General features: G+C 35.8%; 1 long non-coding RNA gene and 1 pseudogene across 1 annotated transcript in view; one reads left to right on the top strand and one right to left on the bottom strand.

Moving 5' to 3' along the window:
• The window catches only part of LOC134471290 (uncharacterized), a 106,015-nt gene that overhangs the window by 63,233 nt on the left and 15,126 nt on the right, over positions 1-27,656 (top strand). The window lies entirely within an intron of this gene.
• LOC106027504 (large ribosomal subunit protein uL22-like) lies at positions 15,226-15,919 on the bottom strand (annotated as a pseudogene).

Below are 27,656 nucleotides of genomic sequence, written 5' to 3'. Positions count from 1 at the left end.
TCTTGGCTTTAAGAATGGTGCCTCTCTAATTAACAACTCCTTTGGCACCATGGCTTCCTGCAATCACACTCTCTTCTCTCTCCCAACTCTCATCTCCTATTGGACTTCTAAGAAGTGGCCGTTCTTGGCATTTCCACAGTCAGGCTCCCATAGTGTTTCTGCAGGAGAGCTCTTTTGTTGGGGGAAAAGTCTGTCCTGTCCTGGGCACAGCACACATATTTCCTACCTACAAGGCTAACCACTACCTACCAGAAGTGTAGGCAGGTACCCCTACTCTGAGTTGTGTCTCTGACAATGTCACCTGCCCTGGGGGTAAAAAATTGCCCTAGGCTGAGATCCTCCTCACTGGTAACTTCAACATTTTTATAGAATTACTGCGTCACCCAGAAATTCCACTTTAGGTACATACATAAGAGAAATAAAAGCTTATGTTCACATAAAGAGTTGTGCACAAATGTTTATAGCAGCTGCACTCATAATAACCAAAATGTAAATACAAGACAAAGGTGCAACAAGTAATCATTGTATTGACTCTGTATTATTTGTCAGTACAAAAGAATGAAGAAGTTATACCCACTGCATTATGGGTGTGCCTTGGAAATCATGCTAAGCAAAAATCAAATTTTATTTTCTTAAGTCAACCAATTTGTGGTGATTTGTTATAGCAGCTATAAGAAGTGAATGCAATGTTATCATTGTGTTTTAGTACTTTATTTTCAATATTTTTCTAAATTTATTGGGAAATTTGCATTCAGTAAAATTTCCTCTTTTAGGGGTCCAACTTTCTGAGTCCTGACTGTTACTCATGTAACCACAACACTATGGGAAAGTGGAACAATTTCGTCACCTCTCATTCCCTCCCCTGCACTTCCCTCCCATGTCTTCCTGCTACTGCATTTCACATTCTCGTTACACTCTTAGTCCTGGAAATCACATAATGGCTCATCACCTTATTTCTTCATTTTCCAGAATTCCATATAAATTGAGTCATTCAATATGTTAGGTTTTGAGTCTGCGCTCTATTTTATATAATACATGTGATATTTATCCCATGTTTTTGCAGATAGTTAGTTCCTTCTCATTCTTGAATAGTATTCCATTTCATGTACATACCGCAGCTAATTTATCCATTCCTCAGCTGAGAGATATAGAGGTTATTTTCAGTTTAGACACATAAATAAAACTGTTATAAATATTCATGTGTGCAGGGTTTTTTTGGAACACTGGTTTTATGTCAATTGACACTGTGAAGTTATTTGCAAACATTTTTTCTCTATGATTGAAATTATTTTGAGGTATAAACTGGAAATCTGAGATCCAGGTGCCATGATTGAGCTCTTGGTGAGGAGATCTTCCTTAGAAGAAGTCAAGTGTCTGACTTCTTGCACCTTCGCATGGTAAAGAAAGAGGGAAATTTCTTTTGCGTCGTTTTCTGTCAGGGGAGCAATAATGTACATAAAGTTTCCACCCGCATGATGCGATCACCTCCCCAAAGTTCTACCACCTAATACTGTCACATTGGGGCCTAGGATTTTAATATGTATGTGAATTTTAGAGAGATCCAAATATTCAGTTGACAGGCATTTCATATTCTGTATACTTTAAATTTAGACGTATTAAATTTTATTATGGGCAACCAAGCTCAACCATTACGTTCATAATGTTTAGTAATTACATTACTGTATGGATAGTTCTGCTAAAAGTATGCCTTAATATAACCTTTTTAAAACTAAATAAAATGCACAATATAACATTAACTTAGTTTCTAATTACTGTTGTTCATTAGCCATGATGTAGATATAACAATCTACAGGGAATATTAATTTTCTCCTTAATAGCATTTTCTTGAGATTATACCTTTACTTAGGAGCTGGTCCAAGTCACTGCTACTGAGTTTTGTTTTTTTTTCCCCCTCCAAAGGCATTGGCATTGGCAGGTCCATTACCTTGCAACTCACTCACAGTTTCATCACTTGAAATAGTGAATTTGGGGTTATCTTTTCTTCCTAAGCCCTACCCATTTCCTTAGAATTCACACTTCAAGAACTCCCTGGATATTCCAACTGAATTGCCACTTTCAGAGGCTCTGCATTTCAATTTCTTAATTTACCAATAATCCTTCTTTTAATATCCAGCAAAGGATTTTCCCCATGAAAGACCCCTAAATCATCTCTTTCCCTAGGAGCAAATTATTCTCACATTGTTCCCTTCATTTAGCATTGTAAACCCAGCTTTGACACTCTTCCCAGAAAGTTGGTAGCCGTTTGTCCCTTCTTCGTATGAATGGGTTTTTGAAATCAGGCTTGAGTATAACCTGGAGCTGAGCAGAAGTGAACAAATAATTTGTGCTCTGCTGTTGTGAGAAAGCTCAGCAGTACAACTAGGAAAGGAAAGCTTATTATCTGTTTTCACTACTGAGAACAGGGTAAGGGTTTGGTGTTACTAATTGCAGTTCAGGGACATTATTTTATTTTTGAGATATGTATTTAAAAAGTCAACTCAAGGAAGTGGTTTTTAAGTGGAAGTGTTTTACAGCCCCAGATACAAATTCCAACGTCTTGTTTTGTCTGCTTGGAAATATTCCTTGCATGTTCTAAGTTCTTGCTTCTTTTTCTTTTCTTGCCTCTTTAAGGAGAAAAAGGAGGGTCAGTGACTAGTTTGATTACAACACAACAGCAAATAATCACGTTGGCAGGTATTCGCTTTTGTGTTACAGAATGCATGAAAAAATTCAGGACCTGTTTCACTGAGCCTTCCAGAAAAAGGAATATATTTGTAACACATACTTGTTCCTGCCTTTTTGGAACCATTTATTCCCTGCTAAAGTATCTGGTTATTACTATGTAGATACAATCTAATAGATTAAAAAAATTAAAACCATCAATGTGCCTGTGAAAGAAAGTGACTTTCTTAGGCTTTAGTAGACTCTTAAATATGTAAACTTTCATTGGGCTAATTCAAATGTTAATAAAAAGATAAGAAAATTGATCTGAATGTCTTTATTCTTACGCTCACAAATCAAATTCTGAACTTCAATGCAGAAATACTGAACCTTTAACCAATTACACCCACTTCTATTCTAATTATTTACATTGAGTTACTCCAAAGAACTACATGTAAATATGCAGTTACTGAAAAGAAGATTTTGGTAAAATTGTTTTTTTCTATAATGTCTTTAATTTTTTCTTTTCAAATAGTGTCAGAAATGTTTTAGTGTTTTGGGATAGTTCTATAGCCATTCATTAGCAACAGATGAGCAGATTAGTAGCAAACTAATGGATCACCTGAATCTCCAGTTTATTTTTCATATTCTGTTGTACAGGTCAACATTTCTAAGAGAACAGGAAAAATTTACTTAATCTAGCATTCCTACTAGACAAAGTCTGCAAATGCAATACAGTCCTCACCCAAACAACCATTCATATAGACACACTGGCTTCGGAATGATGTTTGTTCTTTTAATTATGTTTTTTCCCCTCTTGGGATGGGGGATTGAAATCACAACCTTGCTCTTGCCAGGCAGATGCTTATGCCACTGAGCTAAATCCCCAGCTCCTGTTCTTTTAATTATGTTTCGCTAAAGACTGATTTTAAAAGTAGTCTACTAAGAAAATACTAATGAACCGTTTCAGAATAAAGGAGACTGAAGAAAAATGACAACTAAATGCAATATCTGATCCTCTACATTTTTAAAACCATAAAACATTATTGAAATACTTAGGAAAATCTGCAGAATGGCCACAAGTTAGAGTATTGTATCAATGTTAATTTTTTATTTTAATTTGAAGGTAAATGAATCATATGAATTGAATATTCTGGAAACTCACTAAAATTACTTAAAATTTTACAATGGATGATTTTAAAAATCAGATGCTACTGGCTTTTCTATTTCATTTAAATCCACCATAGAAATGTAGATTGATTGAGTTATGGCCACACACTCATTCATCTTCTCATAAAGAGGCAGATTTAGATAAGTAGATCTATCTGTACATAAGATATAACATTTTAGAGTGGGCAACTTGTGATAAAGTAGATGAGGAAATTCTGTCTGGAAATTGGGAGTAACAATACTTATCTACATCCCAAGGTAAGAATGAGGACTAAATGAACTAACGCTAACTGAACATGTCGTGAGTTCAGTAATTGTTGATAATTGTTATTCTTTCTCATAGCTTTAGTGATAAAAAGCACTGCTATCTCAATTTTTAAGTATTTTTACTTTAATGGACTATTTGAGAAGAAAATGAATACTGCTAACGAATATAGTCTGTATTCAGTTCTGGAATTAAATATTATAACTCTCAGTTCTTAAAAACCTGAATCATATCAATGAAACTTTCTATGCAAAACCTTATACCAAGTCACACAAAAAGTTACTTAAAACTGGAAGAATAGTCTAGTGTAATATGTGTTTATCAAACTGTGGTCACTTTACAATAGCACGTAATGAGGTCAATTTAATGGGGTTGCAGTCAGAATTGTAAAGAATTGAATTATAGTAGAATGCGATGGATAAAATCAGAGCAAATTGCCTATAAAAGGTAACTATTGTTTCATAAAACCTGGTGTCAGTAATATATGCATTAGTGGGTTACATTACAAAATGTTTTTCTCGTTGTGAATTTTTGTCATTGGACAGAGAAATGGATGCTATGGAGGCCAGACAATGCTGGCTTCAAATATGGAACTCATTGGCTTGTATCGCAAGAGTATGGAAGTACCTCTTTAAAGAATATCCATTGCTTCTGTCTACAGGTTGCCTAAACTTTCCTATTGTGGACTTGAACTTTCTACACCCACAGAGGAACTCAACATGACAATAGCAAACAAGACAGCTTCAAACAAACAGAAATGACTGTTTTATGCATTATATATTAATCCAAGCTTGAAACATTGTTAGTGCCATGAATTACCTGGATTTTTAAGACAGGAAAATCAGCTTTATTTCAACTACTGAGTGCCTTATAGCTACATCACTCTGACTCTATTCCTAAAAGTTTCAGAAATTTGGGTAAAACTATGAATTGGTTTCAATTTAGTTATTTTAGCAGAATATGGAGGTGAGGAGAGGCATAGTATGCCCATAATCCTAGCATTCTGGGAGGCTAAAACAGGAGAATCCTGAGTTACAGCCCAGCTTGAGAGATTTAGAAGACCCTGACTCAAAATAGAAGTTGCATGTGGGGGTACTGAGGTTGTAGTTGAGAGCAAAGGCCACGAGTTCAAACCCTAGTATCTCACATACACACACCAAAAAGTGAGGCAGAATTCATGTGGCCAGGAAATTGAGGGGCTGGGCACACTTAGTGCTGGGATACTATCCCACACAGCCTCCTCTTGTCTGAGATTGTCACAGAAAACAGACAAACATGGGAAGAAATGGCACCAAGGAGGTTTAGGAGGCAGTTTATTGCACCTGTTGACTTGACTGGGATCTGTCCCAGAGAGTCAGAACCCTGCCTGCCAGGGTTCTGGAGCTTTTATGGGGACAGTAAACGGGGAGGTACAAAGTTAGATTTGGTGCAGTATGATTGGAGGGTTGAGTGACATCTTGGCTTGCTAAAGGAGTTTAAAAATTTTAGATTACTTTCCAAGTCCATTAGTTATATAACACTTGAGTTTTACAAAGGCAAAATTTCCTGTTCCGTTTTAAGCCATGTTTTAAGGCCACGTGTTAAACAAGCTTACATGAAGGAAGTAATGATCTGTTACCAGGCTTGTGTAGACGCGGACATATCCACTTGGTCTTGGTGGGCAAGCTCTCTTGGTAGACTGTATTTAAAGTTTTAATTTCCCTTGCGAGTTGAGCTAAGGGGAAGGGGAGGATAAATGCATTATCACATGGTACCTGTTGGTTCTTCCACAGGTAGCCTGCATTCCAACAGGAAGCAACGGTTTGTGTTTTCTCTGCGTCTAATGGGTTTGTTTGAAACAATTCAACCTCACTCCTTATTTACTGTACAGTATGCTCTAGTCAGTCCCAGAGAAGAGATCAAACACATTTGGTTTTATTGAGATAGGATTGAGGAGCAATAAAGACTGGTTTGTTTTCCATCCTTTCTATCTCTTCCTTCCTTAATAAAATATCCATTTATATGCCAGAACTTAATGAAACTGCTGAGGTAGTCAGGTCAGTAAACTGAACTGGTCCTTTTAGCTCTAGAAAATATGAAGCATCCTTCTGTCACTGAGCTGGCACCCATGGCGGGATCAAGTGCTACTGTTAACAGGCAGGCAGGAAAGTACATTATCACCTCAGGGCTGTCATTACCAGAGTGTTCCACTGTGAACTATAGCATTCAGAGAGCAGTTAGAGGAAAAGGGGGGGCTGACTGGGGAGGCAGTGGAGGAGTATAAAAGAAAGCAAGTTTTTTTTAAAATATTGACCAGAGTGGTGGAACTATGAAGAGCTGGAGACTTCAACTTGAATGCAAAGCATGACCCTGCATTTTAAAAGGTGGTTAAGGCGACCACCTGTTTGCTTCCTCCCATAGCTACAGACCTGATATACACGGGTTTAGCCACACCTGGTGGCTCCAGCTAATCAATTCCTGTGCAGTTTGCCTTGTAATGATGGGATCTATTTAATCTTTTTAAAAACTTTTTTTTATTTTAAAGAGGCTAAAACCAAGCAAAATAAAACAATAAAGGCAATCAAAACAAACCATTATGAATGACAGAGGACTTCAAACCAATAGGAAATCAACAGTTACCTTAATGCCTCTTGCTATCTCAAAATAGCTGCGCATACCTTCAGACACGGTAAAAATCAAACAAAACAGGACAGAATAGAAACAATACAAACAAAATGATAAACGTGATAAAGTACTTCAAAACCAGACAAGAGTAAACCTAAAATGATAACCATAATATATCCCGTTATCTTTAAAATACCTTCACATGCCATCAGATATAATAAAGTCAAACAAGACAAAACAGAATAAAACCCAACCCAACAAAACAATGAACATGATACAGCACTTCAAAACGAGATAATAGAGAATTAACAATGGCTACCTCCTTCAGAAGGAGATCCCCATAGATGCTACATTGTGTGTTGCTACCCTCTGAATAGATGGAGATCTATTTAGTCTTAGACACATAAGCACATATTTTTGTACTTATGTTTTTAATATGTGTTAGACATTTAGTTGCTGTGATTGTTTTTCTTGCTGCTCATAGGAGAAATCTTTAATAAAGATTTTCTTGCTACTTGGTACAAATTTTAGAATTTGATGCAAATAAATTACTTATTTTATAATCCTAAATTTAGCAGTAAAAGGCTGAAGGTATGAAAACGCTTCGGATTTTTCAAAGTTAGTTCATAAAGTCAGTGCAAAGTGCTATACGTAAGCAGTGTTATTACCGTATTATAAAAAGAGAATTTTGCTGTAGGCAGCGGAGAAAAGTTCAGAATCTTAGGCCTTTCTTTTATCTTCTTTATTTCCAGGTTGCTTAGTATAGACCCTGAGCTCTTCAGCAAGAGAAGTCATAATCATTTCTGTCCTTTTCTCTACAGCCTGTTTTCTGTCTGGATTCTGTTGTGCAACATAATGGATAAGTAGATCCCTAATGAGTTCAAAGCCAGCCAGTTAGTTCCTGGATATGCAGCAGACCCTGCTAATCCAGTTATGAGCAGCAGGTTACTGATTCTTTTGGTTTCTGCCCTCCACCTTGTCTTGTACTAAGGCTCTGAATTTTATTGCAGGATGATTTTCCTTTTAGCAACAAAGAAACCCTTATTATTATAAGAGTAATTCTAGGCAAAATGTACAGAAAATGTAAAGAGCTTGCAATGGCTGTTCTTCTGGCGTTAGAAACACCACCTATTTGAGAAAAACAAATCTAGTTCTTCCTCGAGTTATATTTTAAAAGGTTTGAGCTATCAGTCAGATAACCAGACTTCTCTGCTAAAAATTTCATCAAAGTGTACTCAATCCTTGACCTGATATCTAGGTCCATTTTGGCAATCAGATAAAACTTCTTAGGCTTTTTTCCTAAGGGCATGAGTGGTTAACTTGATCTTATTGCACTGCAAAAGATTTTGTGCTCCACATCATTTTTCATAAAAGCTATTTGTTGTGTTAGGAACCTCCAGAGAGACTCCTTGTTAGAGTAGATTTTGGAGAGTAAAGGTGGCTTGTGTTTGCTCCTCTTTGTGTCTTTCAACCCAAGGAAAATTGTCAGCAATTGTTACAAATTAAGTATGCAAGAAATAAAGAAGCAAGAACAATGCAGGAGAAATTAACATCTTGGTAAATAAAGATGCTATTTCCCATGAACAGATCAAGGATCATTTAAAAGAAAAATAAACAAAAAAGCAGTCCCAAAGACATTCTTAATTTGGAAACATTGAATTCATTTGTCTTAAGATTGTCACTTGCTTTGTTTATGTGTGCTGTTTTGTTTGCTGGAAGGCAAAGGGACTGAAGCCAGGTGACTCTTCAGCTTTCCTTTGTGCAGGTCAGCCAGTCCATGCCGGCCCATGGAGGTCCACACCAGCTCCAACAGCCTTTGCACAGAAAGAGCACTAGGTGGTGCCCATTTGCTTTGCCGGTGAAAGGGCCAGATTCCCTGGGGAAGTCACTCTGGGGAAGCTTCTCAGGCCCCAGCCCCACACCGTGCAATGCTTCCTTTTGACAGATGATCAGGAACACAGTGTCCTGTTCTCTCCTTTCCTAAATGCATCCTGGGGTATCCATTCCAGGATAAAGCTTTGGTGTGGGGAGAGAGACAGTGTTTTGAAATGTGTAGATAAGGTGATGGTGGCAAAAAGCTTCAAATATTCGCTTTGAAAATGAAAGAGAAGAGGAATAAAAGCAGCAAAATTCTCTTTTTAGGCCCGTGTGCTCCTAAAAAGTCACAGTAGGATGTGTTTGCCAAGGTTTTTTTTTCTGCCAGGTCGTCTGGACAATGCAGTGCTCGTGCTAGTTATGTTTTTCCTACTTTTGCCCACAATCAAGCTGCAGAAATAATAAAAGAAAATGAAGGCAAATCTTAAATTTCATTTTGCCTCTTCACAGTAATAATTCTTTGTCAAATTAAGCATAGTTAAGTTGAAGAGTTTGCATGTCTATGTCCCCCCCATACCTACTGTTTGAAGACGTGGCTTTATACACTGGGTTTATTCCTAAAAAAATCTTATTAGACACGCTTAACAGATTGTTGCTTTGTGTTCAAGGAGAACAGATAACTGGCTAAGAAGATTTTTTTTCCTGAATAATTTTATCCAGGCAATATGCCCATCAGATCTGTTTTAAAATGTAGAACTACTTAGAACTTTCTTTTGTAAAGATTTGCAGTAGTTGGGCATAATCACGCTATTGTCACAAAAGGAAAAGAAAATATCAATTTTTTTCGAGTAAATATGTAAAATATTTATCTATGATTTATTTGTCAAAATTTGACTAAGTGGAGTTAGTTTCTCCAACTATATTTGTTTTTACAGAGGGCAAGAAAACAGTTTTCTGAATATCAGAAAGTAAACCTTTACAGTAATCGCTCAATTTTATTTTATAATGAGAGTGGATATATTTCAAAAGAAAAGAACCATAAGACCATTTGTAGTTTTAAGAAGTTAAACTATGAGAAAAGCTTTATTATAAACACATGAGAATTATTTCTGTGCTCTAGCTGCCCTGTCATATGTCATGGCATGTGGCAGGTTGACTGCTCATTAATTCTATTTATATCAGTATGATAATCCACCCCACTGAGTACACATGTGTTAAAATATTCATAAATCATGTTTATTGCAAACAAATATACATTAAAACCAAAAGAAGACCATTATTTAAAGACAAAACTAGTCAACAATCAAGGAAGCGTAGCTTTTTTACTGTCAGTCCAGTAATATGTTTTATCAAATTCTCACTAATTGCATTAATTGCTTCTCCTTCATTGCTTCACAGAGAATGTTTACCTTCCATTTTTAAGTTCTGCAAAATAGATTTCATTGAAAGAAACAGATGTGGACAACAAAAGATGTCATGTTACTGCAGACCAATAATAATATTGGAACCAACCCTCTAGGAAAATGTATTTCTGGTCTCCAAAATTTTGAAAAACATACCATTTGAACCCTAATATTGTGTTGAATTGAATTTGGGGGTGTTTCTTGAAGTTATACATCAAGTTAAATAAATCAGAAAATTTCTTGATAAAATAAGCTGCAAATAAGAATTTTAATTTTATATAGTTTTTGAAAACAAATGCTGAGAAAAATCTAGACTGTTGAGAATTTAAACCAGTATTGAAAACATACTGAAGCAGATTATTCCCCAATGAAATAACTCTGTGTCTATTTTGGATTATTTCACTAAGTTAGAAAAAAAAGTGGAGGTGATTATTGTTTTTACAAGCTGCCTGTGTCTGTATCCAGCACAGTTGAAAAGTTTGAATTCCTTGTCAAAATCCAAAGTGATCTTAGATAAAATATATTGCCTAACTTACCCAATTCATCATATCCTGAATTAATGCTGTGAAAACAAGTACAATTATTAATTATTAGGATCAAGCTTCAGATTCAGCTAAAATGATAGTCGTTTAAAGAAGGGAACAGTTTGTAATAATCTCTAGGAAACTGTTTAAATTCAGAACTTTTAATTGAAATGATTTTTTTTTGGTTGACATGACAAATGATGAGCAAAACAAAATGAGAAATTCTGGTTTATTTAATGTTTCTCTTGTTTATTTTAATGACAAACAACATTTATAGACATTTCATCAAAATGAGTATTTTTCTCATGGTGACAATACTTGCTTCAGAAACAAAGTTGCCACCTTAAGCGTGGCATATTAATTTCAGATAAGTTTTTTATATTTATTGATACTTTCAAAAATGTTCTGCTTTCTACTTTACGTTGGGCGAAAAGTTTCTTCATACACACAATATTTTGTAAAATATTTAGATATCAAGAAGTGGAAAAAATTGCAAACTTAACATTTGGGCATAAAAATTGCAACTTAATATTTTTTATAGTAACAAACGTTGGATTGTAAGTACAGTTAGCCAAAGATATCATTAACTTGATGAAAAATTATGTAGTCAACAAAAATTGAGTGCATGACATTATGGCAAATGTGTGATAGAATACTAATTAAAAAGAAGTTAGGATACAAGATTAAGAATAGTGTAATTACAACAATTTAAAACATGTACATAATGAAACACAAAACATATGCAAAAATGCTAATCTTCATATTAAGGAGCAAAAATGATTTTTTATCCTTTCATTTAAAACTTTTATTACGCTGTCTTCCTAATATAATTTTAAAAGAAATGTCAAATTTCAAAAAATTTTAAAAGAAATCAGTAGTCAGTTTACATTTAAATGTCATAAATGATCACTACAGAATTTTGAAAGGAAAAATTAGGCAACTCGCACTTCCAAAAATGTTAACTTTGAAACCAATATCCCAATGTGTGGTTTTTAGTTGTCAGACCCAATTTGCCTTCTATGGCATCGCAGTGCACATATATTTTAATAAAAAAGACTTTCCTCTTTTGTTCACTTATTAATTTTCCTGCTTATTACATTCAACTCAAAACCACAGCGTCTTCACCTACATTTTCTCAAATCCCACAAGCAGCCATTTCAGAAAACAAAAATCATGTATCAGAATACCACAAAGCCCTCTCATTAAGCTCTCTGCAAAGTTTGAGGTGTACTTTCATGTGAATCTTGGCCTCTGTACAGCGCTGGTGCACAATCAGTTTCATCTGAGATTTGAACATATTGCAGGAACTAGAGCCTTCCTTTCTTTTATCCTGTCATCTCCACACCCCCCTGCAAGTGACGGGCATATGGCAGGCACCCTCCCTGGATTCTCAAACAACAGGAGAGACCTGATTTCAATTCCTGCATCCTGTCATCAGCGACTCTCGGGATATTTTGTTCTTGCAAGGCTAAGGATGTGATTCGAATTTGCCATACGGACAGAGCTTAATGTGATGCCATTTTTTTTTCTTTTTTACCACCAGAGCCCTCAATCAGTTAATTAAACATGATATAAATCACCGCATGTATTTGTAAAGTAAGATTAATATGGTAAAGTCAGAGTAAATGAGGAATCCTCCCTATGTTAGGAGTGTGAGTCACGGATAGGAAGATTACACTCTTGGAAACTCAATACTATTGAGCAGGCTTTGTTGGTCTAATCCCCCAGACTGCTTTGTGCAATTTGAGACCTGGAGCTGTCATCTTTAGCCAAAATTTCAGCCATAACTTCCCCAGCTTTCACCCCATTACTGAGATCAGCATTCACCATACTTAACAAAGATCAAACCTTTCAGCAGAACGCAGGGCAGCCTCTTACCACCTGGGACACCCGAAACATGTTTAATAAATATTTCATTTTGTTTTAACATGAAGACTTTCCCCAATTCCCAATTTCTCCCCCGGGGGAGCTAAAGGCTATCCCTAAGCTGCGCATTCCATCACTGTGGTCAGTTAGGTTTATAGCCTTAATAAAAGGATTTTCCCCCTTCACGTGCTAGAAGCCTTGTTAAACCAGAGCAATTATAGAAACACAAGATAGGTGCTCAGCAAAGATCAAAGCTCACCTGAAGACAGCTCCATAGGAATTTGGAGTTCTCTTTGAAAAGCACTCAGTTTACAAAGTAGAAAGGCGTTAAAACCCCAGGAATTAAAAAAAAAAAAAAAAGCCTAGTTTTGAATAATGTTAAAAGTCTGACAGTAGTTAAATGGACTCTCCTTCAGCTACTCTTTTGTGTATTATTCCTAATATCTATTCGCATGATATCTATAATAGCTCCAAAGGAACTATTAGGCTCCCAAGACATACGTATATGATAGATCTTTAATACCAAATGCATTACCTGCTCAGATGGTACATTTTAACCTCAGGATCTTAGCTCAGAGGAAGGATGGGAAAATAGCCTGTAAATTTCTGTAGGAGGAAAACAATGCAGCATGCCTGGATCTTAAGCTTCATGGCTCACTGAGAGGGATCGTTGGAGGCTTTGCCTTGTGCACAGAGGGCGAGGTGACGGCCTGTACTGGGCTGCAGGAGGTAATGTCAGGACTTGCCTGCTCTGGCCGCAGTCAGAGTCACCCGACTGTAATTAGGTGTTGAAGCACCCACTCTACACACACACACACACACACACACACACACACACACACACACAAACACACGCAAGCTTGCTTGCACACAACTTGTACTCAAAGAGTCTGTTTCAGAATAACGTTGACAATCCTTGAGTAGTCTCCGCTCAGTCATGGAACTATGGGACATGTTGGGTGACAATCTTAGGACCCCTTTCTTCAGCCCTCTACCAGAAGGTCAGATAAATTTCTTTGGTGTCACACAACATCTTAATACAACAGAGCAGTGCAAATGGGCTCAGCCTGGGATCCTGAATTCTGTGCTTCAGCTTAGGGAAGTGAGTTATTTGAAAGGCAGTTACTATACTGCCAGGAATTTTTAATATTAAATTACAGTAAAGCATTTGGAGCTGTTGAGATCCAAGAATGTTAACTTTGAAAAATGCAGAGATGAATGTTAAGACCTTCATTTTATGTCACCATATTCATTTTTAATAAAACATGTTGATGATAAAAATAGAAGCTAATATTTATTGAATGTTCGGTTTGTGCCAGGCTGTAGACCTAGCAGTTCAGGTAGAATATCACATTTAATCTTCACAACAACCCTGTGAAGCAGGTTCTATTATTATTGTATTTATTTTATTGAAGAGGAGACTGGCACAGAGGGGCTGTGAAGTTTGCCAAGATCACATAGCTACTAAGAAGGGAGGTTGTGATTTTAATCTGGGATACACGATTCTAGAAGCCAAGCTTTTACAGCCTGTGACTATCTGATTTGAAGTTTATTTTGTGTTGTGACCTGAAGTTTCTATTTTATGGTTTCTTTTTATTTGGCTGTAACTTTCAGGAGAATTCTAATCCTTGAAGTTGAATTTAATGGAGTTGTTTATATTTTTTCTGATTAACTTACTGCTCTTATTGTTAAATGAGTAATATAACTAGACATTTTGTGTTTCTCATAATTTACTTTGGAAAATGTTATACACTGAGAGTTACCTGAAAGAATGTCATGATAGTAAGCAACTCTGTTTACTGTTTTGGTCTTGGACTGACCATTTCATAATTCATCTAAGAAAATGTCATTGTTGAAAATAAAACTTACCATTATCTTCTCTTTGAATACCTTAAAAGCCTGATATTTTATTTAATGGGGAAAGAGATGTTCCCAATTTGAAAGCAGTATTGTGCAGTGGAAGATAGGCCTCAATTAGAACTGGATCCTGTAAAATTAGTTTTAGATTCTATAGTCTTGAGTAATTAGGTTCAGCAGATTGTGATTGGTAAAATGAGAAAAAATGCCAACCAATCAGCATTGCTGTGAGAATTAAAATGAACGATATATAGTAGAGTCGTGATCCATTGTGATTTGATGAATATTGCTTTCTTCTCTCTCCCCTTGAATGTATTTGTTATAGATATATTTGAGAGAGAGATGTTGGAAGTGCTGCTTTCATGATTTTATGCTTTATCAGAAAAAATAGAGCATTTCTTTTATGAGTATGGTCTTAAGTTGTATCCATTTTCCTATAAAGTCTCCAGTTTATTATTCTTTATTACTGAGTAGTACTCCATTATTAAAAAGCTGTATTTTTAAAATTCATTCTGTGGTTGATATAAATAGAATTCAAAATGTACAATAGGTAGTATGAATTGAGAAGAATCTGTTCAGAAGAAAAGACAAAGTGTGATAGGGAAAGAGGAGAGGAAAAAAAGGGAAAAAGAAAAAATATATGTATGCACAGAAGATAGTTAAGGTAATTACACAGCTAGCTTCTAGTTTTCCCTTGAAAAGGATGTTTTGTACTAATATTGTTCAGACAATATATCAGGCCTCTAGTTTGTATTCGGAATAACTACTACAAAGACAAAAATATACAATGTATGAACTATTGTAACTGTCCTACTAACCTGTTTTGAAACTCAGTTTCACTGTTTGTTTATGTTTTTTTTCTTTTTTAAAATAAAAAAAAGTAGGGTCTCATTTGGAAGGCCTGAACAAACTGTGTGTGTCTTTATAGGGAGCCTCTGGCCAGCCCTGCCAGGTCTGATGCTCTGAACACAAGGAAGCTTGCTGTTTTCAACAGGGCTTTGCTTGACAGTTGGATGTAAAAAGGGCTGTTAAAACGGAGGACAGGGTTCAGTTTCGGGTTTTAGATTATTAATTTTGTGGGTTTTAAGAATTTGGTAGCTATCTTGTATGGACTGTCTGAAGTCATTTGAACAAATACTTCAACCTGCTGCTTGGCGACAAATGGGTCATCTTGATTTTTTTTTTTTTTACTTGCTTTTATTTGCTGCTTAACTTGTTCCCAAGCCATAAGTTTTTGTTTCTTCAGTTTCTTTGGGGTATCTTTTTCTTCTCTGCACCTTCCTCCTCTGGGTTAGGAACGGTTTGTTCCTTTTCAGTCAGGGTCATCTCAGTGTGGCAGGGGCAGCTCGTTTGGGTGAATCTGGCCATGACTTCTGTAAGTACAGTGGTGCATCATGGGAGTTTTGTTCACCTGGATGTGTTCAATGAATCTACGCTTAAACCCTTCAGTTCAGCATCACTCTCTGCACTTTTAAACATGTGCAGCAAAACTTCAGCACTCTTTTTGATCCACCAATCCCGTGTCCAGCCCCACTCTGGCCTGGTCTCACCTCCCAACTGCGCCATTGTAATGCTGGAATGGCACACAGTTTCTTTAATGTGACATCCTTCAGATATTTGGTGACCTTTCAGATATGCATACCCTTGATGGGCTGGGCAGTTTCACAGGTGTTCTTAAAGTGAACAGGAAGATTTGAGCCTCTTGATTTGCATGATTTTGTGGGGTTTTTTGTGTCAAGAGAGTAGCGAACCATTTGCACAGGTCACCTCAGGCTGCTTACGGGAAGAGGCATCTTGCTCTTATAACCTGCAGTTTCTACATAGATCACTTCCTCCTTAAGCCACAGAGACCTGGCTTGTATGTTCAAATAAACTCTAGCATCTTACCAATACATAATAAATATTAATAATCATTCAATCAATCAATCTGCCACCTTTCATAAGTACTTTCTATCACCATTTAAAAACACAGCTGACATTTTACTGAAATACAAACCTTTAGAGAAAAAATCATTTTATATTTGCTGTGGGTGCATGCCTATGGAAACATATATGCATGCAATATGTTAATGTCAAAAATGTTTATTCTCTGGCATGATATTTTTTGTCTTTGCTTTCTTCACTTTTCATAGTCTTTCCCTGTCTACATGTAATGCTCTCATCGTGTTTAGAAGTGTTCAGCATGTAGCATGATGGAGATCAAGCTTCTTTAAAAAAATATAGTTGTTGTGGACTATGAAAAGTTGGTCATTACTGAGTAATGAATCAAAATAATTGTGTCATTACTTCTTAGCCAAAGCCTCACCTAAGTTACTTGCATCTGCTTGTATAGAAACACCTGCTACTAATCAGAACGTTTGCTTTTCTCTGGGTTTGCCAGATTTAGCAAAAAAGAAATACATGGTGCCCAGTTTGATTAGTGCTTCAGGCACACCATGAACAGTTTCTAGTAAATTTCATGCAATATCTGAGACATGTTTACATGGAAGTGTTTTTCATGGTTTATCTGAAATTCCATTTAATTATGTTTCCTGTATTTTATCTGATAATTTATTCTTTTGTTTGTTTGGTAAATAAGACAACACACTTATTGTTGCTTTTGTCCCTTATGTTGAGATTCCACGATGTGTAGTTTGGTGGTGGAGGGATGAGTTCCCTTTGTGCCTAAACACATGGAGGACTTTGAACCTCAGATCTAGGACATCAGAAAAGATGTAGTGTGGAAAGGATTAAGATTATCAGTGAACCACCAAGCCATTGTTTTGTTTTGCTTTTTTCTCTTAAAGACAGATGTGAAAAAGGTTCAATTCAAATAATAGAGGAATATAGTGAGCTTATTATACATTCTTTCAATAAAATTGTTTCGAGGACCCTCTGTGTCAGGCTCTGTGTCATGCTAATAATCCAACTTTGATATTTATATTATACTTGCTTATATTGATGTCCAAGGGTGTTGTGTGTATCTGGGCATTAAGGGGCATTGTTTTGAACAGCAATGGCTCTAGCTGCCTAAGTCATGCTTCTTGCCTTCTAATCAAACATTAATTACAGACAGCACCTTTACTCCTGACAAATAATGATGTGTACCGCATAAGAAGCCTTTCATTTCTCACCTTTAAAAATAGCTGTATACTAAGAAGATTGTTAGATCAGTATCTATATTTTTATATTTGTAGTTTCATCTTTAGGAGGCCCCTTCTTCTCCATAGCACTCTTGAATTATGACTCATTTTAGATTTTTTAAAACCAGAAGGCCAAAATACCGTTCAGTTATATTTATATCACTTCATCTGTTGGATGTCAAAATGACTCCTATCAATTACCTTCTTAATTTTTAAGTCATTTTTACCTATTTTGAAGCTGTGAAGAATCTTACATATGTTTGATTGGATTCAGTCAAAGAAGTTGTACAGCTTTTACTATGCCTTGTAATTTTTTTCATTACAATAAAAAACCCTTTAAATCACTGCTACTTAGAATTATATTGAAAATACTTGTGATATTTTTATATACAGTGAGTTTAATGCCAGGATGTGAAAGTAAATTGATTGTAGGCAATTCTGTTCCTGAGCACCCCAGAGTAAAAAGAATTACGCCAGTAACCCTGGGGACCCTCTGCTCTCAGAACGCCTGTCTGTGCACTCAGACATCCACTGGCAGGTGAGAAAAGGGACGGCTTCATTCTTATCTGAAATTATATAAACACATTTTAATTCAGAGAAATAATTTCTGAAGGGGGAAAAAGCACCTCAAGAGACACTTACATTTAATGTTTTTAATTTAGTGCAGTGAGCTGCTATGAAAGTACGTCATCTTTGCAATAATCATTTTAACATCTTCTAAGAGTGTCTTAAATGTAGACAACTCCCCATCTGGAGGGCGTGTGGGGTGGGCTGGGTCAGCAGATAAAACCTTCATGGTCTTTTTACCTCAGACACCTTGGTGAGAAAGAGAAGTCCTTGGGATTTCTAACTGTGTCTCTAATAACATATACCTTTCTCAGCTTGAAGAGCAGCTCACATGGTTTAGGTGTGACCGCAGACTGTCCTGCAAGCATTAACATCTTCGGGAGGGAACCTTGTCAGAATTATGACCTCTGGAGAGTCACCCTTGAGTCTTCTTTCCTGGATCTTCAAGGTGAAACACTCAGGAAGTCAAAAGCTTTTTGGTTTTCCAATGTTTGCAAAAAGCAAAAGTTTGATCAGCAGACAGATCAACTATATGAACTTGTTCATTTCTTTTCCTAGGTTAGATTTGGCTGGGATGGATCTTTGGGAATCAGCAGTTGAAGGGAAGTAAAAGGCTAAGTTGTATTTGCTGATACAGGGCGTTAATACCTGAAGGAGGCAAAAGGGAAAATTGCTACCATTTAGTGGAATTGGAAACAACATGACTCTAACCGGAAGCCAAGCCTCACACAAGCAAGTAAGGTCCTATCCAGAATAGTACCTTGAACAACTCCTTGAGGGATCCTGATGCTTACCTTCAGCTGCTTTGAAGATGGTGTTCTACCCATGGTCTTCTGGGTTCTCCCACCTGATCTGGTACATCTCCACCATTTGCAGAGCTGGAAAGGAGATGGGATCTGGAGAAGACGTGAGACTGTAGGTCCTGCAGCCCACAGTTTACCTTCTACCCTGCCCCATCACTTTTAACTGTGCAGCTTTAGACAAATTATATCCCATCTTCACCTCACTGTTCTCATCTATACTGTGGGACAGATTTAGTTATCATCATCATCTGTATCTGTTCTAGATATCTAGAAGACTTAAACACTGAGGCTGACTGTTATTTTTGTTGTCATATATACTCAGAACATAAAAGAGGGTGAACATGGCTAGCCAATGAGAATAATTCTCAGGTGTATTTATCAGAATGATTGTCTCTGATTACATTGAAGTTCTGACCAGCAACAAATGTATAGGATCAAGAAGTGCTTGTGATAAATTGTTGTGTATAACTATTGCTCACAGGTGGATTCATAGGAGTGATCTGGTCCAGAGTCCTCCTTTATAGATAACTGTAGCTCTGGAAAAGTGGGTCCTAAGCCAGGCATTCACAGAGATAGACCGAGTTCCATGTCCCTTGTCTAAGGCAGTGTCCATTCCATGACACCACACCAACTGCACAATGTTTCAAAACAGATTCAAACCAATTGTTGTTAGGAGTCCTTTTAAAGATTTTTCACTCAAAATCTATCCCCTTTTATAAGTTGCCAGATTCTTCCCTCAGATTATCTGCTTATGTGCTCAGAAAGCTGTTTGCCCACATACCAGGGTTCATTTCCAATATTTAGCTCCCTCCTACTCATGATATCAATGACCGCACCACCAGCTAGTCACAAAAGGCCTTCCTGGCCCTTCCAAAAGAGCATTGTAAAAATGTTTTACTCATGGGCTAAACTTGGCATTTTTATCATTCACCATTCTCAATATTAATTCTCTTCTCCCATTTGGCAGAGAGAGACACTTGGCTCCAAACAATGCTTTGTTTATTCTACATCTCTCATCTGGAAAGTACTTTCTGTCCTATTCCTCTTATAAGGTCGCATTCTCTTTCATCCCTCCCATGGAGCTTTTATTAAACATTCTGACTACTTAGTCAAATCAAGTAAGGGTTAATGTCACACTCAGTTTTGATAATCCAGAGCCAGTAAATACCCATGATATCACACTGTCCTTTTATGAATATTGCTCAGCCTAGACCTCTGCTCTTTTAGGCCAGGGTTGAGTATGCTTCTCCCCACAGCCTTACAATGTGCACCATGGACTAATGCAACTTTTTCGTGTCTCATCTTCTTGAAAATGCATTACATAGATTGCAGTTCATTTAGAATGCAGCTGCCAGGGTCACGACACACACAGAGATTAATCATTACGCCTGGGTTAGCTTCGTTACTTTGAATACCCATTACATCTTGCCAAGATTATAAAATGTTGCTTTTAACTTACAAGGCCTATACTAGCACCCACTTACCTCTCAGGCATGCATTTATGCTGTTTTCTTTGGTATGATCAGGTCACTGGAAATTGCTGGTATTTCCCAGAAGCTTTGACTTCAAAAGTTAAATTACACTGAAGCTTTTTGACATTGGATTGAGTAACACATCTAGAAAAGATAATATACCATGTGTTTTACTATAAGTCATATAAAAATTTACAGGGCATGCATAAATGGCTGTTGTGAAAATTTTAATAAAATAGCTAGGTATTTGGGCTGGGGATATAGTTCAGTAGCAGAGTGTTTGCCAAACATGTGAAACACAAGGTTTTAATACCACCACTCTTACCTGAATAAGCAACCAATAATTTTTTTGGTTCTCCTTTAAGATAATTATATCATCGTAAAAATAGTAACGATTTTCCTGCAGTTGTATAATTACTAATTAAATCATACCGCATTGATGCAAGACACTGTATTATTTGTGGAATTGTAGTTCCTTTCCTTATGGAGCTCAGCCCAATCTTGAAAGAAGAAAAAGATTCTGAAAAGAAATATTACTGCTGTTCCATGTCTACAACATAAGTGAAAAATTAAAGAAGAAATTTTTCGATAAAATTTGCTGTATAAATTCAGCTAACATAAGAACCACTAATAACAAATGAACTCTTTTAATAATTTCTCAAAATCTGTACCCACATGAGTCTTAGGAGCAACAAAAAGTTAATTCATAAAATATTTTGAAGAACAATTCTGAAACTAAGATTGACACATTTCTCCGATTGTATTATTTGAGGAAATATTTTAAGGGAGTTAGAATTAAATATTAAAATATATGTGACATATGTTTGGACCTTAATGAATAATGAAAAATTTTAAACATGGTGTGAGTGGTTATATTTGCCAGCAAAATTTATATGTTGCAGTTTCAAACTTTGTATGAAATGCTGATTTCATTTTTTTTTTGTGTGGAAACTTAAATCTGTGGTTCTTGGTGAAGATAAGGTTGAACCTCTTCTGACCTCACATTTTTGGTGAACATTGATAAAACATGATTGACAAGTATTGTGTGAATGTAGAAATATTACTAATGACAACAAAAGTATAGTTTGTTCTTTGATAAGCATTGTTTTAAACTTTGGACAAAGGTAGCTGTGTAATCCTCACTAAACCTCTACAAAGTTGGCATTATTGTTATCTTCTTTTTATAGATTAATAAATGGAGATCCTGAGAGTTTAAGAAACTTGTCAAATTATATTGTTAGTCGGTCTCAATACTAGGATTCAAATATAGCTGCTTTGGCTTCTGAGTTCATGTTGCTAGCTATTTCAATATACTACCTCTTAGAGTAAATATAGAGGGACATGCTTGGCTATACCAAAAGTTGCCTAATATATATATGTCAAAACAGGAATTTAAAGTCAAGGAGAAGCAGGAGTAATGATTTTGATGATTACTGACTGGGGTCTGTAGTTTAAATATATTTTGCCAAGAATTAGTGTCCATTGTATGGTTTAGAATAAATTTGTTATAGTAGGTAAATGTCAAGTGACCAAATTTGGTAGGTAGTAGACGGTTTTCAAAGAAAAATTCCAGATGCATTATTTAGAATATAGTGTTTAAATTTCTGTAGTCTTTCCTGTGTCCCTTACCTCCAGATCTAAACATCAAAGAATGGAATATTACTTGATCTTGAACATATGTAAAATTAGAGAGGCATTGAAATACTGTCTTTGGTTTTTCAGATAAAATATGTATCTTGACTGTTTTAAGCCTGCAGAACTTATAGTGATCAACCAATGGCCAGACGGAATAAGAAAGAGAAGCCAGTTCTGGTGGTACACACCTGTAATCTCAGCACTTGGGAGGTTGAGGCAGAAGGATCATTGCAAGTTTGAGATCAGCCTAGGCTACAAAGTGAACTCTAGGCCAGCCTGAACTGTATACTGAGACCCTGTCTCAAGAGGACCAAAAAAAGGAAAAAAAGGGAGACATGAAAAAATCATAAAATCTTTTATCCTCAATCTTCAATCAACAAATCAACATGTTTTATGGATTCAGTAATATCAGCCTTTCTTCATAGTTTCTTGGGTACATAAAAAACAACCCTGTGCACCAGAGCCCTAAAATCTACACAAACTTGTTCACAAAATTTCAAAGGCTATTAAGAAAGACAATATATTTCTTTAGCACCATGAAATGTTCTTATGTACTATTCTTTTCTGTGTCACTGGAGTTTTTAAAGATATTGTTTAAAGAATGACTTTAGTAGGACACCTTCAATATATATTGGCATAATAAATGTAAAAACTGGAATTTAGTCTAGTGTGCATAAAGTGCTTACTGAGTAACAGGAACCATGCTAGATAAAGATATCTAATGACTTAAACCATGCTAGATAAAGATATCTAATGACCTAACAGTGAGGGATGTCTTTGACGAGAAAAGCATTTACTTGTCATGTTCATTGGTTTAGTGTCCGTCATTCATTTAAGATATTCTGTCTTGTGTCAGAGTCTTTTTGGAATCAGTGTTTGTATGCCTCAGCTTCAGCCAGTGAAATCCTAGGAACTGGTGAGAGCATCTGCCATCCTTCACTTGAAGACTTTATTCATATTATGTTGAAAAACACACACATATAAAGCCAAAAGTCTTTCAAAGTAGCATAAAACAAAGCAATAAAAAACTATACCTCAGAATAACTTTTATATAATTTTATGGAAATTTATGAAGATTGATATTAGATTAATTATTGATATCAACTCTTCTCTCCCAAAAAGGAGGAAAGGGCTTTCTTAGCAAGAAAGATGCTACAAGAATACAATTTAGAAACTGGGCAAGGGCTTCATAGAAGACAAACAGAAAATTAAGATGCATATATTGCTTATTTTGCCAACGGACAACTTGCTATCCCAGTGGTCAATATTTGCTGGATCAGAATTTCCATTACTCAGATTTATGCAATAGAAATGAGTTTAGGATTTCTAATTTTGAAGTCATAGGTTAAGACATGTGGGACCCGAAAAGTGACTTAGAGGAATCTCAAAATTTGTTTATAATCTGGGATTATTGATAATACACATACTCAAGTATCTCATAGGCAGTTATGATATTATAGCAAGGATATGATACAATTATCTGCACTTAGGGCATGAATAAACCATCAAGAGGCAGAGGAAATGGTGTATACTTTTCATTAACAATGTAGCTGTCAGTGAAGAGTTAAAAAATTCTAAGAATTCTGCACACGTAGTTGAGAACAAAAGGGACGGAGAAGAATGAATGGCATGGCAGTAAAGAAGTGAAGCGTGTGCTGTTGTGGATATGCAGTGCCTTTTAAAAGCATAAAGCAGTTAATTATGGTGTACTGTATTTATCCTGAATTTTAAAAGTCAACTTGAGAACTAAGGGTTGCACAGTTGACTTTAGAAGAGATAGAAGAAGAGATGGCTTTCACAGAAGGAAATTTAATTGTGAATTAAAGATTAAAAACTAAAACCCATTATAAATTTAAAAAGCAAAAGAGGTGTTAGACTTGTGTACTAAGAACTATCAAATGTAGTTGAAAGGAATTAAAGACGCTCTAAATAAATGGTAAGACATTCTTGTTTGTGGACTGGATGGTTTAATGTTATTAAGATGTGAACACTCCTCAAATTGATCCAGAGTTTAAATCTCTATAAAAATTCCAGTTAGCTTTTCGGAGAAGCAATTATAATTTTTTTTGGAAGGATGATAATGTTCTGAAATTAGATAGTGGTGATGGTTGCAAAACTTTGTACATACTATAAAAACCATTGAACTGTATATCTTAAAAGAATACATATATGAAAATTACTCCTTTTTTTGTGAAACAGTGTTTTGCTATGTAGTTCAGGCTGACCAGCAAATCAATCACTGTAGATTCATGATATTGAAATAAAGTGGAAGAAAGAAAAACCACAAGAAAAAAAAAAGATGGAAATAGTCAACATGAAATTCAAAAGCAACAGATTCCTTTAACTGAGTGCGATAGATGAAATGTTCATGTCTTTCCAAAATTCATTTGTTGAAGTTCTCATTCCTGATATGATAGTGTAAGAGCTGAGGCCTTTGACAGATGATCCACCCTAGTGGGTGGAACCCTCTTGACAGGAATGAATGCTCTTATAGAGGGGTTCCACAAGGCCTGCAGCCCCTTACATTGTGAGGGTGGAGTAGGGAGGTGTTTGTCTGTGGACTGATAGGAGGTGGTCCCTCACTAGACACCGAATCTTCCAGAAACTTGTTCTTGAAATTCTCAGTCTCCAGAACTGTAAGAATTAAGTGTGTGTTACTTAAGTCACCCACTCTATGAAATTTCTTTTTTTGAGTATTCCAACCTGACTAAAACATTGGGACAAAGGCAACTTAAAAAATTAAATGTATTTTACAATTGTAATCCAAATCCTAACCCTACCTTAATATGATTCATGTGACTCAGTGCAGTAACAATGGTGTGTTACACTAAATTAAGACACATATTCATAATTAGTTCTTTAGTTTGAATTAGAAGCCTAAGGCTTAGCTATTCAGGAAACTAGTCAAAGGTTTTATAATGACAAGTGTTGAAACCCACTGAAAATACAAGTGATTAAATAAAATTCTTTGGTTTGTTGGTTTTGCCTGATTTAATGTTTGCTGTGACATGCCGGTGTCCCATTGTTAGTAATGTGTAACTCTGTGTTTTAATTATATTATCCATTGGAGCTCACTAAATGAAGATTTTATCTTGTTTACTAGCTGCCCTTTTAAGAGCCATCAGAAATTTATTTGATGTTTGGTAGGTCTGCTTGATGGTAAGCTCTGATAGAGTAAAGTGCTTCCAAATCCATCTCAATTTTATGGGTGACTAAAACCTATGGGCAGAACCAAACTTGTAACCTTGATTTTGTGACCAAGAATGCAACGTCCACAGTTAATGCACCAGGATTATTACTCTCCATGAACCAGGCATGATTTTGAGTTTGAGATTAATGCTGTGGGTCCACAGTAAAAAAGTGGGCTTCCCCGTTTAGTTGACTTGCCTAGTGATTTTTTTAGTAGTTATCAGCAGTGAAATTCAACAGACCATGCCGAACTATCTACAAAGAGGGTGTTTTTGCCAATACTTAGGTGTTCCATAAGTCAGTTAGATACTGGCTACATCAACTGGCATGAGTGAGGTGGAAACAGAAGGGTGTGGACACTCTCAGTGTCTACTTTATGTGTTTATTTAACAGGGTTTGGTATGATTTAGACATTGAGGAAGAAGCAATAAGGTGTTTACAGCAAGTATAGAATTTCCACAGTGACTCATAGTAAACCATTTGGAGTGGAAATGTCATACTTGCAAAGTAATTTGTGGCCTATAAAATTCTCTGTAACTTTCCATTCCGTCTTAATTCATGAAAAGCTTTAAACTTTTGTCAGATGTAAAGACCTTGTTAAGTAATTTGGGAAGGCACAAACTTGGTCCCAGAATTTCAGAAAAAAAGTACATAAAATATGATGATAAAAATTTCAGGCTAAAGATATAATCGATCCTGGTGGTGGGAATATATTTTCCCTGAATTTTGAATATTTTTTAGTGCTTTTGTGAGTATGCATTACTTTTTTAATCAAAGAAAAGACTGACAGAAGGAAAAACAAAACATTCCCAAAGTCTGTTTTTGAAAAAGGAAATGAAATAGATCAAGGTCCTCAGGAAGCCTGATGGACAACTGTATGCAGAGGTGACAAGAAGGGGTGTTGCTCTTCCTGTCAAAAAAGGAGTTTAGAGAGATTTTGCAAGAAGAAAGTTGGAAATGAGTGTCTTTCCCTATAAAGGGACACTATCTGCCGGTACCTGACCCTATTTGTTTGACCCCCTTTTTTGACAGACCCCTTAAATATTTGCAGTATGTCTCTATTTTATTGTGGTTTGTAGATGATGGAAGCTTCTACTGTGTCTGTCATCAAAATCTTCAAGTGTTTTTCCTTTGTCTAATGAATAGTATGCATTATGTTTCTCTTGACATTAAGGACCTCTACTCTTCTGACTCCAATCATTCTATCCCCAAATTTTAATATTTATTAGACACCTCCATTAACCTTCCAGCCACACATACCTATGTGCCCTCCACAGAACTTTTGAAATTGCCATTTCCAGATTTAGTCATTGGACCATTTCCCTTTCATTTTTGATTAAGTAGTTTCTGTGCTTTCTTTAAGGTTCCATTGGATAGTTCAGTTTAAAAAATTTCCATAAAGCAGTTCAGATTATCTCTTATTTCAGTAGGATTGTGACATACATTGTAAGAGTTTCTGACTTAAAATATAACACTTGAATTACTGTGTATATTCACATAAGTGTACACATATACACATATACTCACATTAAAATACATATATTGTCTTCTCAATGAAGCTTTAAATTCCTTAATGATGGGAGGTACGTATGTCTGTTTCTGTTCCCATAAAGTGAGACTTTATATACCTTTGGTATTTAACAATAGAGATTGCAAATATTCATTTAATGCTTGTGATGTATCTTGTGATGCTTGTGATAGTTTCTTAAATACCTTATATATAATTAATTTATTTATTGCTAGCAATACTCCTACATGGTGTGAACTATTATTATTCCTGTTTGGTCAGTAAGAACTAGCTCTCTCTGGTAACTTTTAGCTCTGTGTATTACATTAATTTAAATTAATTACAATAAAAATTTTAAAAATTCTTTAATAACTTTAACCACATAATGAGCACACAGTTGTCAACTTGGCTGGGGACTACTGTTGGACACACAGTTTATAAAACACTTTCCTACTGCAAAAATTCTGTTGATCAACTCTGGTTCATAGGGTTAAATAACTTCTCCAGTGGAAGTGAGTTGGTTGGGGTTAAAGTTGAAAGTTAGAAACCATTCATGTTGATTAACAAGTTAGATGCTACAGAGATCCTCTGTAAGTACAAGTGCATTAGAAAACCACACATTCCACATTCACACACTCAGATACACATGCTCATTGAGAAAGGAAGAACAAAAGCAGTTGAAGGAAATGTATTGATTATTCTTTTTTTTATTCTAAAGAGGGTAAAATTAAACAGAACAAAACAGATCATAAGGAAACAATTTTAAGAAATATAGATTTCAAAACAAGACCACTGGAGATCTTCACTGTCTATCATATTGTCTCCTGTTTTCTTCCATATAGTTGTACACATCTTCACACACAGTGAATACATACTGAACAGTATAGTACTAAACTAATCAGAACAGGGTGATGAAGGCATTTTAGACCTACAAGACTAGACCTACAAGAATAGGGAAGTCAACAATGCTGCCATAATATCTTCATTCTCTTTGAAATCCATATCTCTATGTATGTTGAAATTAGGCATAAGAGGCTAGACTAAAATCACTCTGAACAGTGAATAATAGTATTTCTAGATTTTATATCATAATACTACAGAATTAGCACTGGGTATCTTAGTGTCTCTTCTTCAGAGAATCTGTTCGTTACATTGTGCATCATATAATCTGTTCTTATAAACTCTTTAGAAATTCT

The sequence above is a fragment of the Cavia porcellus genome, unplaced genomic scaffold (assembly GCF_034190915.1).
Source record: "Cavia porcellus strain 051 isolate PalLab524CR breed Dunkin Hartley unplaced genomic scaffold, mCavPor4.1 scaffold_18, whole genome shotgun sequence".
Taxonomy (NCBI): Eukaryota; Metazoa; Chordata; class Mammalia; order Rodentia; family Caviidae; genus Cavia; species Cavia porcellus.
Note: the sequence above shows the minus strand (reverse complement) of the source record. Positions and strands in the feature narration are given on the sequence as shown.